We start from the raw sequence: 12,180 nt of genomic DNA on the forward strand, positions 1-12,180 counted from the left end.
TGGCCATCTATAGCCTCTTCTCTCCCCTCTGACCGTCTCTTCCCCGTCTCGCTCCCTCCACCGTCCTTCTCTTCGTCAGATCCGTCCCCTAAAACCTAGTCTCTTCATCCTCTTCTCGTAGATCTGTGGATCTCGGTCTTCAACGGCAACTTCGGTGCTCCAGTTGAGCAGGTAAGCCACACTCCTAACCCTAACCCTAACTTTGTGTAGCTTGTTCTAACTTCTATCGTTTTGCAGGCCGCAGGCTTCTTGCTCAGCTACGGTAGCCGCCGTTGAGGGACCAGAGTGCCCGCGATGGCTGATGGCGATGATCCCACCACCAATTATGAGTTGAGGATGATAGGGCTTTGAGGTGATGACGAAGATGACTTGGAGGACGGGCGCGCGGAACTGTTCGGCACTACAGCCACTCCGATCGAGGTTGGCGCAGACGAGCCGCCGGCGGCGGCACCGTAGTCTGAGCACGACGCTGCTCTTGGAGCTGCTTTTGGAGCTGCTCCTGAGCACGGCGCTGCTCCTAGCGCTGCACCGTCCGGCTCTAGCGCCAGCAACAAACGCACCAGGTCTAAGGTATGGGAGGATTTTGAGTTGTTTGAGCTCCGCAATGGATCTCAAGTTAGAGTCAATGCTAAGTGCAATTACTGCAAAAAAAACTTTGACTGCTCGTTCTAGTGCTGGTACTGGTCATTTGATTACGCATATCAAATCATGCAAACCGAGAAAGCTTGGCAGTAATGCCATGTCTCAGTCCCTACTTAGGTTTAATCCTGATGGTTCTGTCCATCACTGGGAATACAGCCCTGAGGTTGCTAGAACACAGTTGTACAGGTTGATTGCTAGAGAGGATCTTCCAGTTTATTTTGATGAATCTACTGCTTTTGAGGAGTACATTAAACTTGCTTATAACCCTAGGTTTGTTCCTGTCTATCGGCAAACCACCACCAGAGACTTTGTTAAGTACTTTAATGAACGTCGTAGCAAACTCCTTGAATCTTTGAAGTCTGTTAGTTCTGTTGCTTTGACATCTGATATATGGTCTGGTAATGCTAAAGAAGACTACTTAAGTATTGTTGCTCACTATGTTAACTCTGACTAGCAATTAGAGAAGAGGATTTTGGGTCTAAGGTTGATTGATGTGTCACACAATCATGAGAACATTGCTGAACGTGTGCTTACTTGTATTGATGAATATGGCTTAACTGATAAGGTTTTCTCCATTACATTAGACAATGCTTCTGCAAACACTAAAGCAATGGAGATTCTTGCTCCTGCATTGTCTGGTTATGTTGGTGAACTATTTTTGCATTAGCACTGTGCTTGTCATATCATTAACTTAATTGTTAAAGCTGAGCTAGAAGTCTTCAAGCCCATGCTGCATGCTTTTAGAACTGCAATTTCATTCATGAATTCCTCTAATATGCGCATTGCATCATACAAAAATTTTTGCATTGCTAAAGGTGTCTGCCCTCGTAAGTTTGGCTTGGACATGGATGCTATATGGAATGCAACCTATCTGATGCTAAAGCATCTGATAGGACACAGGGCCCCTTTTTCAGTGTGGATCACTGCAAACCATCCTTTGGTTGATGGCCAGCCGTTGTTAAAAGAGAATGACTGGAAAGCTGTTGAAAAACTTCTCCTATTCCTTGAACAGTTTTATAGTTCTACTGTTGTGCTGTCTGGTGTTTATTATCCAACATCTCCACTAATTATGCATCATGTTCTTGAGATTGCTGGACATTTAAATACTACTTATGAAAGAAACAGGGACCTAAGAAATATTGTTGCCCCCATGAAAGAGAAGTTTGAGGACTACTGGTCTACAATTCCAATGCTTTATTCCTTTGCTTTTATCTTGGATCCTAGAGCCAAGATAAGAGGATTCACTAATGTTCTCCAAATTATGTCTAACCTAATTAATGAGAACTATTTTGAATATTTAACCAGTGTTAGGGCTACATATCTGATACTTTTGCTAAGTATGACAACAAATTTGGTGCTGTGAGATTGCAAAGGGCCACAGTTCTAGGCCCTGCTTCAGGAAAGAGAAAGACTGCTTGGGGGGAAATTTTTGGTGGCACTCCAGGTGGTGGACTTGGTGCTGGTGCCAGCCTAGCTGGTGGACTTGGTACTGGTGCCAGTCTAGCTGCTGCTGGACTTGGTGCTGGTGCTAGTCTACCTTCTGGACTTGGTGGTGGTGCATCTTCATCCACTAGGAGGCTATCAGCATGTGCTTTGCTGCAGGCAACACACTCTGGTGCTAACCTGAATGCTTCTGAGTTGGCTGCATACCTTGACAGTGACACTGTCAACCAATATGACGACGACTTCAATATCCTCAACTGGTGGCATGAGCACAAACTGTCATATCATGTTCTTTCCATCTTAGCCAGAGATGTTTTGACTGTGCCTGTTTCTACTATATCTTCAGAATCTGTATTTAGTCTAACTGGCAGGATCATCGAGAAACAATGACGGCGTCTAACTTCAGACATGGTGGAGATGCTGTCGTTGGTGAAGGACTGGGAGCAAGCAGATACAAAGACTCAACATACCATGGAGAATGTGGAGCTAGTGGAGGTATTTGAGAACTTGTATCTTGATGATGAGAATGTGTAATGCTGTGGCCTATGTGCTTGTACTCTTTTCCTTTCCTTTCTAAATGACTGTAAGACTTAATGAACTTATGAACACTTATTAAAGCTGTGGGCTGTACTCTTTTCCTTTCTGGGGTTTTTCTCACGAGGTGTGAGTTTTTATCCAAAAATATTTTTAATGAGGCAGCCATTGCACTAAGCAGCTAATATATCAGTTATTTATGTTTACATTCATGTTACTTGTGATCTGTGAAAGATGTTTACTTGTTAAAAGATAACCGAGAACTTGTTGAAAGATGTAACTGAGAACTTGTTGAAACCTGTTTTACTTGTAATATGTGAAAAATTCTAAGCTGAACATGTTTTTCTGAGTTTGGGGGGTGTCGGGCCTTAGGCTGGCACGGGCACGCTGGTCCAGTCGGGACGGCACGGCACCTTTAGGGCCGTGCTTGGGCCGTCAGTGCTGCCCGTGGGCCGGCACGGCATGGCCCGATGCACCCGATGACCTCCGGGCCGGGCCGGGCGGCCCGAATGGCCATCTATAATGGGTTGGGCCTCGTTGTATCTCCTCAAGCTCATCGGATACGTACTCCCTGTTTACGCCTTCGTCGCACGTCAACGCTTCCGCCGATTCAAACGTCGGAAAGACACCGCGAGGCCTTCCCGTCGCCTGCCCATGCCATGCCCTTGCGCCGCCGTGCCGGCCGCGCCATCGCCGCCGCGCCAGGCGGCTTCCTCCACCTCTCCCTGCTCGCCTCCCTCCGCCGCCGCCCCTCGCTCCAGGCGCACGCGCAACTCCTGCTCCTGGGCCTCCCGCTGCCCCCCGCCGCGGCCTCCCGCCTCCTCCGCCCGCACCTCCGCGCCGGCCACCCGCTCGCCTCGCTCCGCCTCTTCCTCCGCATGCTCCGCGACCACCAGCCCGCCCCAACCGTCCGCACCGCTTCCCAAGAGGAGGAGACCGTCCCCGACTCCCGCTCCCTCTCCGCGGCTCTCGCGGCCTGCTCCCGCCTCGAGTTCCCTTCCGCCGGCTTCTGCACCCACGCCTTCCTCCTCAAGTCGGGATTCGCCTCCGACATCTTCGCCGCGAACTCGCTCCTCCATTTCTACGCCTCGTTCGGTCTCCACGCCCTCGCGCGCAAGCTGTTCGACGAAATGCCGGCGAGGGACACCGTGTCGTTCAACACCCTGATCGCTTCGTACGTGCAGTCGGGATGCGTTGAACGCGCGTTGGGGATGTTCAGGAACATGGTAGAGGGAGGGTTCCGGCTGGATGAGTGGACCATCACGGCGTTGCTGGGCGCCTGTGCTGGGCTAGGTGATTTGATGGTGGCCAAAGCTGCGCATGGGTTTGCCAGCAGGGCATTGAGGCATACATTGTTCGACTCTGCAGAGGTGGTAATTGGGTTAGTGGACATGTATGTTAAGTGCGGTGCAGTGCAGCTCGCCAGGAAGGTGTTTAATTTGTCTGGGGAGAAGGCGAAGGACGCAAGGGTTTGGAGTGTGATAGTGTCAGGGTATGCAAGGGCTGGTGATATCGGCATGGCTCAGAAGTTGTTTGATGAGTTGCCCAATAAGGATTTGGTTGCGTGGACAGTTTTGATCGGTGGATATGTGCAGGCAGGTAGATACAAGGAGGCACTTCTGTTGTTTGAGGAGATGGAAGCAACAGGACTTGAGGCTGATGAGGTGACAGTCGTCACCGTGCTTTCAGCTTGTGTCCAGCATGGTGCGATTGGTCTAGCAAAGACGCTCCATCGTCGTGTGAACCAGAATGGATTGGTTAGCCGAAATGCAACAGTTGCCACCAGCTTCGTGCACATATATGCAAAGCATGGGTGCATACAGACAGCTATGGATGTGTTTCGTGGAGTCGCTGATGAATTCAAGACTGTGGAGTTGTTTAATGCTATGATACATGGACTCGCTCACCATGGTCATGGTGAGAAAGCTATCTCACTTTTTGATGAAATGGAAACCCGGGGGCTCCAACCTGATGACATCACATTTGTGGGAGTCCTGTGTGCATGCAGTCGCAGTAACTTGGTCGAACAAGGGTGTAAGATGTTCTCATCAATGTCGGACAAGTACGGTGTCAAACCAAATGTCAAGCATCACACTTGCATGGCTGATCTCCTTGGAAGAGCTGGACGGATCGACGACGCTTACAGCTTTATCCAGAATATGCCTTTCCAAGCAAATCTTGTGGTATGGTCATCTCTTCTGACAGCATGCAAGATCCATGGAAATAACAAGATTAAGAATCTTGTAGAGAGGCAAATTCTCAGGTTAGATGCTACATACAAGCCTGAAAAGCTAACCTTATCTGGCTTATTTTCTGATAAGAAGAGGAAAGAGCTATCTGCGAGGGTGAGAAATGCTATAAGGCACAAATCTGAGCACAAGCGTACACAGTAGGAGTCACACCGAATGGTAATGTTTATCAGATTGCAATTACTGATGCTTCCCCGCTTCACCCTCAGGCAAAGGTGATTGATTGGATACCTGAAGATGCCCAAGGCATTTTTTTTTTCATGATGCTTTGGGAGAAGACTGCTTGGAATATCGAGAGACAGCTGCTCCAGCATTTCCCTTGATAAACCCAGTTCCTGAAACCCCAACAGAAGTCACGAACAATTGTATATGTGGTGGTTCCATTCATCAATCTGAGTATTTGCTGAGAATATGAAGTAGGGGTGTTAGTTCCAATGTTAGGATAAGTTTTGAAAGGAAACAAAGGATTGCCCTTGCAAAGAGCAGTGGTGATGCATTTTCAAATCTTGTGTGCAAGCTCTGGTAGTCAAATTCTGAAATGGTAGGTTAATCTCTGTTTTCCTGGCGCAGCTGCTTACCTAGTTTTGTCTTCAATTCGCTGCAAGGATTACAATTAATCAGTCGCTTGTGCCAACTGATCTTATGTTTGGGAATGTGATGACAGAACAGAGAAAGACTGGTGAAAGAGCTATAAGCTCTGGGATGTGGAAGTTTTGAGATGCTCATTTAGAAGAACAGTATGAATCTATGCGGCAGATGTGGATGGAATGTTTGGGAATGAGATGGCAGATAGGGAATGGCTGGTGAAAGAGCTATAAGCTCTGGGATGTGGAAGTTTTGAGATGCTCATTTAGAAGAACAGTAGATTAATCTATGCGGCAGATGTGGATGGAAATAGTTCAGCTGGCTTCAACCATTAATTTTTCAGCTGAAGAGGACACTATGATTTCACAATTTACTTCTAATGGAATGTACTCGTCTCAATCTTTATATAGGAGTATTAACTTCAGGGCTATAATTCCAGTTTACAGGTCAGATTATGGTTCTCAAAATCCCCCCTAGAGTTCATTTTTTTCTTTAGTTTGCTTTCAAAATAAAGTTTTGACTAGAGATAATTTAGCTAAAAGAAGAAAGATAGATGATGTTTCTTGTCTCTTTTGTTCTGAGAGAAACCATCCATCACCTATTTTTTCAGTGTATAGTAGCCCAACGGATCTGCCTTAGTGTTTTTCAGGTCGTGGGTACTGTTTGTGGTTCTGATCATGTTCTGTTGGTAATTTATGGCTTAGTAAAATTGTAAAAATAAGTTGTTAGTAACAGATATGCTTATTTAGGCTGTCCTTTGGGCTATTTGGAAACTAATGAATCTATTATGCTTTCAGAATGTAGCTTCGAGGGATATGGCGATTTTGCTACAGAAGATAGCAGGGCTAGTGCAAAAGAAAAAAAATATATGTTCAGTGGAGAGGAGACATCTGTTGGAACAAAAGGTTTTAGATCAGCATACCAGAAAGAATCAGCTGGTGAGCTGTGATGTGGGTTAGTTACTGGTTGCAGGGGGTGGTGACTCGATACTTGCTTGTGCCCCTCCTTTGGCTAGTTGTATGGGCTTAGAGGATCCGGTTGAGGTCTCTCCTCCTTGAGACGGTCAAGGTAACTAGCTGGAAAGAAAGGCTCCAAGCAGGTGGTTCGTCAGGTTCGGGTGGTTGTTTCCGGTGTGGAGCATTGAGGTTACTGTTATTAGTTTCAGAGTCTGTAGTTAGTTGTTTTATTTTTATTTTATTGCTTGGAATTGTACGGGATATTATCGATACCCCCTTGTGCTGTAAACCGTTTAAATGACCTTCTTTTTTGCCGTTAAAATTGGAAGAGCAATGCTTTTTCAACGTTTTTCAGTTACTGTTTGAATATATTTGTTCCCATCTCGTTTTTCAGAGTGAACGATCTCTTAAACAACAGAAATGTAAGAGCAGGAACAGGCTTATAAGTTGGTAATCACATTAGCGAAGTCCAGCATTTTTTTATCGATTACATTTTAAAATATACATGAGAAACAAACCCATACATACGATCAGGGTAGCTACACAAATTCAAACCTAAATGAGTGCAACAGTTGCATCCGAAGTCAGGTGAAGCATGCTTGATTTCTGCTGAATTTTTTATTAGAAGCTTTGCATTCACCTGTACAGGATGTCATGGGAGGTGGTGTGGTGGCCAACCACTGGGAAGCTAACCTTTTTTGTTTATCAGTTCCTCCACCTTTTGCTCTCAGTATAAAATATGGTGGCACCCTTCCTGGCTACTTAAAAGAAGTGCCAAGCTAGAGTTGAAGACCAACCTCAAAGGCAGGCAGGGCATAAGTGATCATGGGAAAGGTAGCTTCTCTTGGAGCATCTGAAAGCTCATCTCTGCATATAGCGTAATCATTTTGGTTCTTCGTGTAGTAAAAAAAATGTGGTGAACGGTTCTTAGAAGTACGAGTGCTCTGTAGCAGGGACAATGCAAGGCTGGTGGCTCTTCAAAGGCTGGCTGGAGTACGTTCTGAAGCTGGACATGCACTGCCAATGCAACGGCTGTGTCAAGAAGATCAAGGACGGGGTGAAGGAGATCGGCATTTCACAAGGTATGTACGGTAGATTCTGAAGCATCTTTTCGTCAAGCACAAGTTGTGCATTGCGATTGCATGTATTGTGTACCAAGTGCTGCATTGCATGCCTCGGAGAGAAGCTACAGGGGTGGAGCGAGCTGATGTTTCAGCAGAGACGGGAGAGGTGAAGGTGAGAGTGACGGGTGGAATGGACATGGACCCAGAGAAGCTAGGCAACCAAGAAGAAGTGTGTGAGGATAGTGCTCGAAGAAGAGAGCGTCCCATCGCCAGGACCACGACGCATTGGAAGGCCTGGGCAAACCTCTATGTCTGGTCAGATACGCCTTGCAAGTTGCAACGAGCCAAGGAGTACTGCTGGTCAGGCTCAAAGATTTTTGTCCTGAAACAGATTGTGCTGTGTTACTACGTACTATTGGCACGGTTCCACGCTACTCTCTGTGCACTTTTCTCTTCTTCTTCCTTGTCCTTTTTATTTATTTGTATATAATATACGTAGGCCATGAAAAGTTTTGGCATTACTTATTAAGTTAAGGTACCGAATTGGTTAGATTAGATAAGCTGCCAACGTCACTCATTTGGTTATTACTAACTTGAACTCCCTTAGGCAGGCTGGTAAGACACCTGCTACCGTATCTATCTCCATGGCCTGAATATACTCCCACCATCCCATGAAATAAGACTTATATTTGTAATAAGATTCAAATTTATCTAACCAATTAAGGAGGACATTCACATTCTATATAGTAATGTATCGGTTTAATGCGCAATGTTTGACATTGTTCATCGATGCTTTTGAAGGGTATCTAGGTCACTCTGCTTCATCACTAATGTCTCATAGAAAATCCTATAATACATCTTTCTTTGTAAACAGGTTCAGTATGTAATTTCGCAAACCGAATGAACGAACGTTACTTTCAGGTGCCGTCGGACTGGGTGGCTTCGGATTCTGCTGGGTGGCGGCGACACGACACGAGCACCTTCCCCGCAACCGCCCCGCTGCTGCCGGTGCCGGAGGAGGAGGATGCATGAAGTGAGACGACGGTGCCTTCGGGACCGGTGCCGGTACCGATGGGCGGCGCCTGGTAGCACGCTCGGCGTGTGGGCTGCGTCAGAGATCACCGGGACATTGGCCATGTACGAGCTGTGAAACCCACCCATGTTGTCAAACGAAGCGGATGCCGTTGATAGATGCCGATGTAATTTGCTCTCCTAGTACAATATACTATATACACCAACTAATATAAAAGCCTTTATCTCAAAAAAAAAACAACAACAACAACAACAATAATAATAATAATAATAATAATAATAATAATAATAATAATAATAATAATAATAATAATAATAATAATAATAATAATAATAATAATAATAATAATAATAGCAAGACCGAGTGTCCGAGCCTTTTCATTAGGGGCGTTACTGGCAACCCTAGACGTCCAGAGCCGCCTAAAATATTGGACGCCTCCGTCTTTTGCGCGGGAGGCCACGCCGCACGCGAAAAAAGCACACGTCGTATGTTTTTACGCGCCCCACCGCGTGGACTTCACGCTGCTATTTCGCCTGACCACCACGCCCCACATGCAGAAACTCACATGGATCTGAGTCACCTACCCCTACATGTGGATGCTGCGCTGTGATGCGTTTGCTGGCCTCAGACGCTCGCACGGTGACCCATGGTGGCACCCCAGCAGCTGCAGCAGGCAGTTGCGATAGGTGGGTCCCATTACAACATGTGCAACATCCGATCTACTTTTGTAACATACGTCCGAAACGGCTGAAACACTCGCAGCATATTTCTAAAACACTTGCAAAAACACAAAAAAAACTTGAAAACACGTGTGTAGCCATTGCGAATATATGCAAACATCCAGATGAAACACTTGCAACGTATCTGAAACATTTGCATATATATGCAACATCCAGATCTGCTTTTGCAACATCCAAATGAAACACTTGCAACATACGTCTGAAACAGATAAAACATTTGGAACATACACTTGAAACATACATATATAGCCATTGCAACATGTGCAACATCCTGATATACTTTTACAACATCGATATAAAACACTTGCAACATACCTCTGAAACATCTAAAACACTTGAAACATACGCTATCAGCACAATGTCACCTTACTGCTTGGACGAAATGAGGCTAGTCGTCTCGCAGAGCTCGATGCCGGTGCGGAGATCGACATCGGCGTGGAGTAGGGGAGGGTGCAGTGGGGGTGGGCGGGGTGCAATGCCCATTGCGAGCGACCCCCACACTGGAGAAGGCCGTGGCGGGCGGGTGCGGTGCCCGCAGCGTGGCGCCCCTGCGCTGGAGAAAGGCCGCAGAGGAAGGGGATTGGGCGTCGTGGGCAGGAGCGAGCGTCGTGGGCGCAGACAGGAGCGAGCGTCGCAGTTGGGACATGGACGAGCAGGAGCGAGCGGCATGGACCGGGAAGCGCGGTGTCCCGAGGGTCGCACGCCCTGAGGAGAGTATTACCATTTCATTAGACTTAGATGTGTGTTTGAAGTTTTGGACGCGTTTGGATCCTAGGACTAAAAATCAGTCCTGGATTTTAGATGCCAAATAGGACGTCTTATAACATGGACTAATCATGAATGAATGAACTAATAAGACTAATAGGTAGCTTTAAAAACTATAATTATTCTATATTTAACCTATTTATCACACGATGGAGTCCGGAGATACCAAACGCGTCTAGATTGGTTATGTTTTGCTTCACCCTCCGCTTGTGTAACTAACTAAACTAGTACTTCAGTGATCTGCAGTCCATTGGACTGGCGCCAAGAAAACAATGGTATTATATAGTGCAAAGTGGGGTGAAGCCATGAAGGGTGAAGTGACACGGAAGCTGGGTGTAGCGCGTCAACCACGCAAGGCAAAGGGGAAAAACGCCGGGCAAAAGGCCAGTTTGTGTAGTCTTGAGTCTTCGGAAGTTGGCTGCTACCTGGTCCCCGATCTGGTCTACTCTTGGTCCTGCACTCGTGCTCTTGCATTGCTGGCAGTTGCAGGTGGTTGGGGTTTGGATCTCAGTGTCTTCCAAAGAGAGAGAGAGAGAGAGAGAGGGTTCAGTTCTAAAAAGAATGTACTTTTAGATCGATCTATTTAAAACTTGACTAAGTTTATAAAAAATAATGTCAACCACTACATATGATTCTAAACAGGTATACAATAAATATGTATTCTAAGATGAACCTACTTAATGATAATTATTCGATGATACCACACATATAGATAATTTTATTTAAATATGTATTCAGATTGAAGAACTATTTTGACTGCATTGTATGTGTCATGAAAGCCTAGTGAGCCCGCCATAGCCCCGCGCCACTGCATGAGCCATCTAAGGTCGTGTCCATGTGTTACCGCCCGAGATGGTCTTAGGTCCACACCTCTGCGTTGTTGGGCCGCCGTCGGTGGCTCTAATAGAGATGGGATGGGAAGAAAGGGCCGCGAAGAGGAAAGGAAGAAGAGGGAATTGAAGTTGAGGATGGAGGGGAGCAGGCAGGTGGAAGAGATAGTGGATGTAGTGGATGAAGTCGATGGTTTTAGTGAAAAAATAAAGGCACTTTATATATGGGGTGGACATGGCATAGATGGGCTCTTAGTATGCCTCCTAGTAATTGGTCTAGGACAGGGGGACTGTCCCATACATGACCCGAACAAAAGGTGGCCTAAGCACGTAAGGTGTCGAGCCGACCGGTATGTACTGAGCTAGACCAGAACATTGGGTTGTAGACTAACCCGTGGACTTTGGGTTGTTTGAGCATCTATACCTGACGGTACCAATAGGATAATGAGTCCCCGTTTGGTAGCTTCTCAAGCAATTTTCACGAGTTGTTTTGTACCAAATAGGTATTTGGTCAAACAACTTCACATGTGAAGCTCCTTAAAACATGCTCTCAAAAAGAGATTGGTGTGGGTTCAAGCCGAGAATAGTTGCTTCTCATAGCTTCAACTTGTTTTGGTGGCCCCCTGCTGGATTTGCGAGAGCATGTTTCAAAAGAAATTCACATGTAGACTTGTTTTTTGCCAAATGGTTCACCAAAACAACTTCAGCTCCACCGTTAAAGATGCTCATGGAGCAAAAGTAAAAAAAACCCCTGCTTTGGTCCCCTTTGGAACACAGGATATAGAAAACACAGGGATTGAGGTGACATGTTTATTCTATCCAACCCTGTAAGAATAGAAAACACAGGAATTGAGATGAGATGGTCTTTGGTAGCACTATAGGAAAAGAAAAAAAAAGAGGATCATGATTCTCTCAACTTTTGATTTTGAACGAGTTGCTTGCATAATGGTCAGCTTTCCCACCAAACGGAACACACATGGGTAGCAAAGACAGGAGAGCCAACAACCCATGCACGAGGAGTCAAGCTTTCCGGCATGAAAAAATTCCAAGAGGTCTGACCTGTTGCTTAGCTTACTTTCCTATGAGATCAAGTCGAAGGAATACAATCCTATGAAATGTTTCTTATTGTGCCCTGTGAACTAAAAAGAGGTGTGCAGTAAAAATTTCTTAGCAATCTGAATCCTTTATTAGAGCTCCTTTGCCAATATTCCTTTGTTTTAAGGGGGGGCCAGTTACTAGTACTAGTAAATAAAAGCGAAGTCGTGTCAAACAAGTTGTCCCAACGAATGGGTCATCGTCGTCCTTGCGCACGCAGTACGTCTCCTCTCCTCTCTTCTAC

General features: G+C 46.0%; 2 pseudogenes; both read left to right on the top strand.

The window, feature by feature from the left end:
* Window positions 1-3,253: 3,253 nt before the first annotated feature.
* LOC136464851 (pentatricopeptide repeat-containing protein At1g31430-like) lies at window positions 3,254-6,719 on the top strand (annotated as a pseudogene).
* Window positions 6,720-7,234: 515 nt separating this feature from the next.
* LOC136464852 (uncharacterized) lies at window positions 7,235-8,623 on the top strand (annotated as a pseudogene).
* The last annotated feature ends 3,557 nt before the right edge of the window (window positions 8,624-12,180 follow it).

Source organism: Miscanthus floridulus, chromosome 7 (assembly GCF_019320115.1).
Source record: "Miscanthus floridulus cultivar M001 chromosome 7, ASM1932011v1, whole genome shotgun sequence".
Taxonomy (NCBI): Eukaryota; Viridiplantae; Streptophyta; class Magnoliopsida; order Poales; family Poaceae; genus Miscanthus; species Miscanthus floridulus.